Source organism: Anas platyrhynchos, chromosome 3, assembly GCF_047663525.1.
Source record: "Anas platyrhynchos isolate ZD024472 breed Pekin duck chromosome 3, IASCAAS_PekinDuck_T2T, whole genome shotgun sequence".
NCBI classification, from domain to species: domain Eukaryota; kingdom Metazoa; phylum Chordata; class Aves; order Anseriformes; family Anatidae; genus Anas; species Anas platyrhynchos.
In genome coordinates, this window is record NC_092589.1 from 116,452,618 (window position 1) to 116,460,778 (window position 8,161).

Genomic DNA, 8,161 nt, shown 5'->3' on the forward strand with positions numbered 1-8,161 from the left:
GGCACATTTTAGATGTGATGCATGTTATCTGTGTATTTTCTTCTGTGTTTCAGTTTCTGTTCTGCAGAAAATATGTGATTTTGCACTCATTTTGGGGGGACTTGGTGTCAAAAGGAGTGCAAACATTTCACATTCTCTTCCAAGTATTTTTTTTTTTTAATATATAACATCTATTCATTTTCAATGTTCCATTTGAAATCAAGGAAAGCCACTTTTTTCATAAGATTGTAAGGTTCACAAAGTTTCAAGATCAAAAATAATAATAATAATAAAGTCCTATTTATTGTGTAATATTTCCATTTAAATATAAGTCCAAATACTGCTCTATGCATGACTACATGGTTGAAGAATATACGTAGTGTGTATCAGACCAGTGTAGGAATGGTATCAAAACAGACCATCAGGTTTCTTCAGGTTCAGTTACCTATCTCTCACAGGGACTATTACTAATGCCTCAGAAGAAGATAACAGAAGCACTATGAATAAGAACAAAGAAACAACTTCATCTGTGCTTGCTCAATATCTTAGAATATGACAATTTGAGAAGTTTTCAAATAAATAAATAATCAGCTATGTGGAAAACAAATATTTCTTTTATAACTTAGTGAATCACAGAGGTTAATTTGTTGCCTTTTTTTTTTTTTTTTTTTTTTTTTTTAATGATAAACACAAAATTCCACATAATTAAATATTTAATAGTATGGTATCAGTTCTGTGCCCACTAATGTATTATCTGACGGAGGACTCAATTAATGAAAAATTAAAGGGGGATAATGTAATTAATACTAATCAATACTGGTTTACAGAAAATAGATACTGTCAAATGAACTTGTTTTTCTTCCATTTAATGAGATTACAAATTTGATTGACTTCTAGAGCACATTTAACTTGCAACCACAGGGATGTTTGCTACAATTATAACAATTAGACAAAACACTACATGCATTGAAAGGATCAAAAGCCATTTATTTCAACCTGAAAACAAGAAGAAGAGAAAATTATGAATGAGCATGTAAGTTCCAAACTAAAATTCAGGTTTCAGTTCCTGCCCTGACCCAAGTTTTCATTCTTATCAATGAGAATACAGAACATCACCGTTGATAAAATTTCTGTCTGAAAGATTGTGGAAAAACTGGTTAAGGGGAAGCTGTATCATGAAATAGATTAACTGGATGCCAGCAAACACTGTATTAATAGAATGAAAATGAACTTTTATGACTGAGAACAAAACATAGTGCTTGGAGGGAGAGTGGAAAGAAGATGGAGCCAGGCTTCTCAGTAGTGTCCAGTGACAAGAAAGATGATAATAGACACAAATTTGAGCCCAAGATGTTCCTTCTGAACACCAGAAAATATTTATTTACTGTGCAGGTGACAAAGCACTGGAACAAGTTGCCCAGAAATGTTGTGGATTCTCCTCTTTGAAGATCTTCAAAAGCTACCTGGACACCCTGCTCCAGGTGGCTCTCCTGGATCAGAGGCTGGGCTAGACGACCTCCAGAGTTCCTTTCTAAACAACGATACAGTGACTTTGTGACCCTGTGATAAGTGGTTTTGACCTCATGGAACTTTGCTGATTGCCATTCTTTTTGCTGCAACATTGATCTCTTATTTTTTGTTACCCAAACATCTTTCCGATACTCATGCCTGGTGAGATCAGGTTCCTTTTAATTCATCCTGTGATGAGGTCATATGTTTAAAGGGAACAAGGGAGACCAGAATGGAGCTTCAGTACAGAAGGAGATCTGGACCAAGGCCAGGAGTACCAGAGCCAAAGGGGCTGGGAGAGGGAACCATTCTCCCAAATTCCAGTGTCCTCTCCACCACTCTGACTCAGGTCCCTTCTTTTGTATCGCATGAGTTTTAAAAGATATCTCTGTTTTATATTTTTGCTAAAGTCAAGCAGATTCATCATACTCTTAGAAATAACCCTACTTATCAGTTATCTAAAAAATTAGATTACAACAAGGTTAGTCATTCAGGGAGTTGTGAAACTGATCATGTGATTTCAACATGTGATAAAACCCAGCTTAAGCTGCCTGAAACAAAAGTGGGTTTGTTGATTTTATTTTTTTAATATTTAGTTGGAAAAAAATGTGGCAATTTAGAACTTCATTAGTGAAGACCAACATCAGAAAAACAGAGCAATGATTCTGTGAGTCTTTCCTTAAGGAGCTCTGTAGTCACATTTTAAGTAAGTTGTTACATAACTCCATAAACTAGTCTGATTACCAAAGAGCAGGTGTCTGAAAGTTTTTGCAATATAGGGTCAAGTTGTCAAATCAAGCCATTTAGAAATGTTAATTTCAAAATTAGGGAAGAAATATAAAGTTTAATTTTCATCTCTCTCATTTTGATACCAGAGAACAGAATGTTTACTTTCAGAGCTGTTGAAATTATTAGTTTACACTTGCTCATTTCAATGCCTTTTAGGTAGGAAACATTGATTTGTATTATACTTGTACATTTATAATAATGAAAGCAATGATATACAATTACCTTAGGATTACAACTCCAAATGGCATGTTTATATTAATATTAATATCATATTCTATCACCAACATTAATATTACATGGAAAGCAATGAGGATGTAGTTAACCTAATTCAGACAATAAGTCTGTGCCTAAATTTTTAGATTATAGCTGATCTGTGTGTCATGGGAAGGGAAGGGAAGGGAAGGGAAGGGAAGGGAAGGGAAGGGAAGGGAAGGGAAGGGAAGGGAAGGGAAGGGAAGGGAAGGGAAGGGAAGGGAAGGGAAGGGAAGGGAAGGGAAGGGAAGGGAAGGGAAGGGAAGGGAAGGGAAGGGAAGGGAAGGGAAGGGAAGGGAAGGGAAGGGAAGGGAAGGGAAGGGAAGGGAAGGGAAGGGAAGGGAAGGGAAGGGAAGGGAAGGGAAGGGAAGGGAAGGGAAGGGAGAAACTTAAGGTCCGTTAATAACATATAATGTGAATTGCACTCAGAATCCCACTATTCCTTGGGCTGAAGTCCCTGGTGGACTGTCTTCCACACTGTGATACAGGAGCAAGTTGAAGGCAATATCCAGGGGATGGTTTGACTCTGGATATATTATAAGCAATTTTGGGAGCCTGAAATATGTTTCCCTTAAAGATAAAATTTACTAGCTTTGCTATATATTCTTTCATGCACCCAGAAAGTTTTTAACTCCCTAAAGCACTGCCTATGGTCATATTATCTGAGTGCCTAATTCCAGAAAGCAAGTTAAGAGAGTGGAGGAAAAAAAAAAAAAAAAAAGAATGTAGTAGAAGAGGGTATCAAAAAGTATTTTCAATTCAGATAATAGGTCAGATTTTATTTTTTCTTTACTTTCATTATAACTGATCAACTTTCTTCTGACATGAAATTTAAACGTTGTCTTTTGAGTTCACTCTACAGTCTATGTCCTGAAATGTGGAGAGTATGCTTCCTGGTCTTCAGTTTAGTAGAGTTTTGGCAGAGCATGAGAGCATTCTAATCCCATATAATATAACTTAAACATAGTTTTTCAATGGAATCACCAAAGAAACAGTCTGTATCTACATAAATATAGTATCTACATAATCATAATTGAATTAAATTTGATAAATAAGTGTGGAATATCCTAACTCTGCCATATTAAGTATTCAGTAAAGTGCAGTTTATTTGCCCTTGACTATGTGCCTTTTTTTCTTAAGGACGGGGTCTTTTTGTTTGGGAATAGGAACAATGAAAAACTAAAAAGTATATGCTTTATTCAGATGAACAAGCCAGTTCCAGATTTACATGTTCGTATCTAAACCAAGGAAACTGGAAGATATGTTTATATTTTTAGTTTAAATTTTTTAAGGAAACAAGTTTAGCAACTTCTCTGATTGTTTTGTTTGGCTTCTAAGAGGAAGAGGTTTTAGAAAGGATTAAGTCCTATTTAAAATGTGGAGGTGGAGAGGAAGGATAACCTTGCAACTGAGACAGCAACTCCTGGGACTCGCCTGACTCTTGTGATACAAAAAATAAATCATTCAGTAGTAGTTCATGCATAAAATCTTCAGTTTAGCATTGCATCATCTAACTTCTACTTTTCCTGTCAATCATGGAAATCCCTAAAGTTATCACTCAAGATACTTATTCAAAGAAAGCTTGGGGACTTATGACACTTTGGAGACACAAAATACTAAGGTGGAGAAATCCAGGAACATGGGAAAGGACAGCAGAGGCAAGCAAGGCCTTGCATTCTCTGTCTTAGGGAAACAAACAATTATTTAAAGTTCATTAACTTCAACCCTTTCTCTTGAGTCAAGTGCCTACATCAATTTACAATAAAGATGAGGAGAATATGGACAGAGAAGAAAAGGTGAAAAATTCTGAATTCTTAATCTGGGAGATCTGACTGGCATTCCTGCTCCAAAGAGTTTGCAGCATGTTGAATTTCTTCAGTGGGTAGAATTCTTCTCAGGAGGAGGTGTCAAAGCTCTAGGTGTTTGGTGAGGCATCCCATCACATTGCCCCCAGGTCCACATCCTTAATGACATAGTGTTCCCAAGTTTCTTGTGAAAACAAACAACAACAAATCAAAAAAAAAAAAAAAGACAAGTAATACAGAGGAATAAAATATAATGACATGAGTAGGATACATAGTTAAATTCTGATATCAGAGTAACTGCTGATTCTAGTAATACAGACATCACTAGGCAAGGCTCTTTTCCAAATAGCCCAGATGTCGTGCAAGACTTGGCCTGGGAGAAGTAGGTTTAGATTCCTGCCCCAAGTCACATAAAGGAAGAACCAAATCTTCATTTACCACCTCCCATTATCTGAATTATATTAACTGCATCCTCATAGTTTTCCATGATTTTTCTAGTGATAGAGTATTATATTGTTAACATAAACACATCATTTGCTGTTGTAATCCTAGTAATACTACTGCAAAGGGTGATAGATTATTTTATTGTTCTCTAGATGGGCAAAGTAATTCACACTGGAACAGAGTCATCTAGGGGTAATATTTCCACCAGAACTTCAGCAACAACTTCTTTCATGGTATCAGAAAATCCTTTATGTGACAAAATTTGGCATTGTAGGTATGTAAGTGTTTGTAGTTGTGGAGAAGGAAGGAATAGATTGTCATGGAAAAAAATGAATTTTGGATTTAGATGTAGTGAAATCTCTGAGCATAACTGTGAATTGAGACATTTTTCTGTACAACTCATTTCCTGTTTATAAAGGACTCCATTGGCTACATCAAAGACTGAAAGCCAAGTACCACAGATAGACAAGTGACATCTGAGATCTTTTATTATTATTGGAGAAATTCAAAATTTTAATTCTATTTTTCCAAATAGAGAATAGCATTCTCCTCAACAAAATTCACTATCTTTTAGACTGTCAATGTGGGCTAAGTAGCTATGAGTGGATATTTCCTATCATTAGCTCAAAACAGACATCCATGTTTTGTACCCTGATTTTAAATTTGTATCTATCTGCTTCTTCATATTTGAAAAATAAATAAATAAATAAATAAAGCTCATCCTAAAAAATAAATAAATCTAATTGCTGAGATGCTGTTTTTAAATTCTTCTCTACACACCCCCTGTTGCCTTTTAAGTTTTCTCTTCTTTGCTTTTTTCCAGTTATTTGACAATTTTACAATTGCTGCCAAAAGCAAATAGAACATCCTTGCTCTCAGCTGGAAAAAGAGAGCAAAGGTATCTTCAGTGTCTCCATGTGGTGACAGCTGGGATTTTCATAAGGTTGTTTTGCTCTTTGTTATCATTCATCCCCTACAACTCTTCCCCATCCCAGATCCAGAGAAGAAAGGCAGAAAGAAAACCCCAAAGCAAAGGCAGCAGCAATGTCCTCCTGTAAACAGACTATGTCTTCAAACATACTGTGAATGGTTTTCTAACAGGGCACACACCTTACTAGCTAGAAGGACTCTAAAACATTCCTATGAATTTGCCAAACATGTCATTATTAACATGCTCTTAAAACCAGGGGAGACAGTGGCAACTAGTACAACTAGTGGCAACTAGTGGCAACTAGACAGTAGCTGCTGGGTTTCCTGTTTCGTGTTTTTTCAGTTGGTCTTACTGATTCTGTCGGGAACAGATTTCTTTTTCTATCTTCCTCTCACATAAAAGGGCAGAAATCATAGGGAAGACCCTGCTAGCCTTCAGCAATGTATTTCTGGACCTTCTTTTCACAAGAACGTAGAACTGATGATTGAAATGGTCACACTAGTCCTTTTCAGCCTGCATGCTCCTCTGCCTGGCTCTCAGGACGTTTCAGAGCCCTTTGGGGGAAGACATTTCAGATTGTGTTGCTCTCTCTGCCTTGTCCTCCCTGGTTGCAAGCAGCGGTATGGGAGGTTGGCAGTACCAAAGCAGAAGAAGTGGGTCCTGATGCCCCAGGGCCACACCTTCCTCCTGATCCCCAGCTTGGGAACAGTCTGTATCAAAGGGTAGAGCAGGTAGGTCATCACTGGTGGGAGAACTCCCATTCTCTTCACCACAGGCTTATTAAATATGGCAAATTGCATGGACCTGTCCAAGTGGGCTCAGCACATGTGGCTGTGCTTTCCTGGCTTGCTGCAAGATGCCCCTGGCAGAGGCAGAGGCAGAGTTTGAGGATCTGTCTCCAAGAAAACTGAGCATTCTAGCTTTGGAAAACCAAATGCAAAGAAAGTAACCCCCTTGATATGACTGTGGATGCAACATGGAAAAGAGATATGTCATCAAAATATTGGAAGATTAATTTATTTTAAGGGTGATTCTTGGTATTATTCACAAAGAAAATAGCTAAAATGCACATTGAATCAATGCTTTCTGGAAAGGCATGAATAAGCAGACTGAATTTGGTTACGTTTTGAGATACATATGCTACATGACTTTTTCCCCTTTAAAACAAATTGCAAAGAGACTGTTCAATGAAAAATACAGAATTCTAAAATATACATGGGAATAAATGGAAAATATATGCTCAGGAAAAAAAAAAAAAAAAAAAAAAAAAAAAAAAGCTAGTTTGCAAGAAAAGGTAGAAAACACTTAGGAAAGGATTGAACGTTCAGATAGAGACATCAGAAAACCGCCCTTACACGACAGCTTGCAGCGAGCAGCAGAGGGCGCTAAGATAAATTGATTTATTTTAAACTCCAGCCAATACTAGGGTTTTTCGGGGGGTTGGATATGGGAATATATAATGTATTATAAAGATTCGCGATGGCTTTAAAATATTAAGAATGACTGAAAGTTCTGAAACATGATGAGAAGCAAGTAAATATTAAAATATATATATATATATATATGAAATAACTGTAATATAACTTACTGAATTAAAATCGATATTTTTTCTCCCACCACCAAAGCAGCCATCACAGAGTGGAATATCCTCTTTCTCCTGTGCCAGGGTTATTAAAAGACAGCTTGGTGAGATGCTCAGGATAATTGACCTAGGCCCTACATTGCATTTAAAAGCAGAGGATAAAATATATTCTTGATTCACTGTAAAAGAGATTCAAACACTAAGCACTCTGTTAAGGAGAAAAAAAAAAAAAAATCGGTGCAAATAACGAAATTGCACATACACACATTTATCCCGATGGAGGAAACACTGACAGCAGCAGCATTTGTAGCAGAGGAAACGTTGGACTGCTTGTAACTCTCAGCCACGGGCTGCAAATAGGAGGGAGCTGCAGGAAGGGAACCCCCATCAGAGGGCGCCGCTGCCCCGCTCAACGCCACCGGCTCCAGGGCCATTTCCCGGCGTTGGCACAGCTGGGGCGGCGGGGGGGAAAGGAGTTGGGGGGCCCTGCGCGGCCCAACACTGGGCTGGAGGCAAAAGTATCCATCCCTTTTTGCAACAAGAAAAAAATATACATATACATATACATATACATATACATATACATATACATATACATATACATATACATATACATATATTCATTGCCAGGGTGAGGGTGCAGTGGCCCTGCCCAGCTCACCGGTGCAGAAGCCAGGGATTTCCTTCCTGAAAGCATCTCCCGAAATGAGAGAGAAACGTCTGTTGGTGTTTTGTGTGCTTTTTTTTTTAAATATATATATATATATATATATATATTTATTTATTTATTTATTTTAAAGGTATGAAAGTATTGGTTGTAACGGTCAGTTCCAAGGATGTGTCTCGCATTCTGAAAGCAGGTTTTATTTC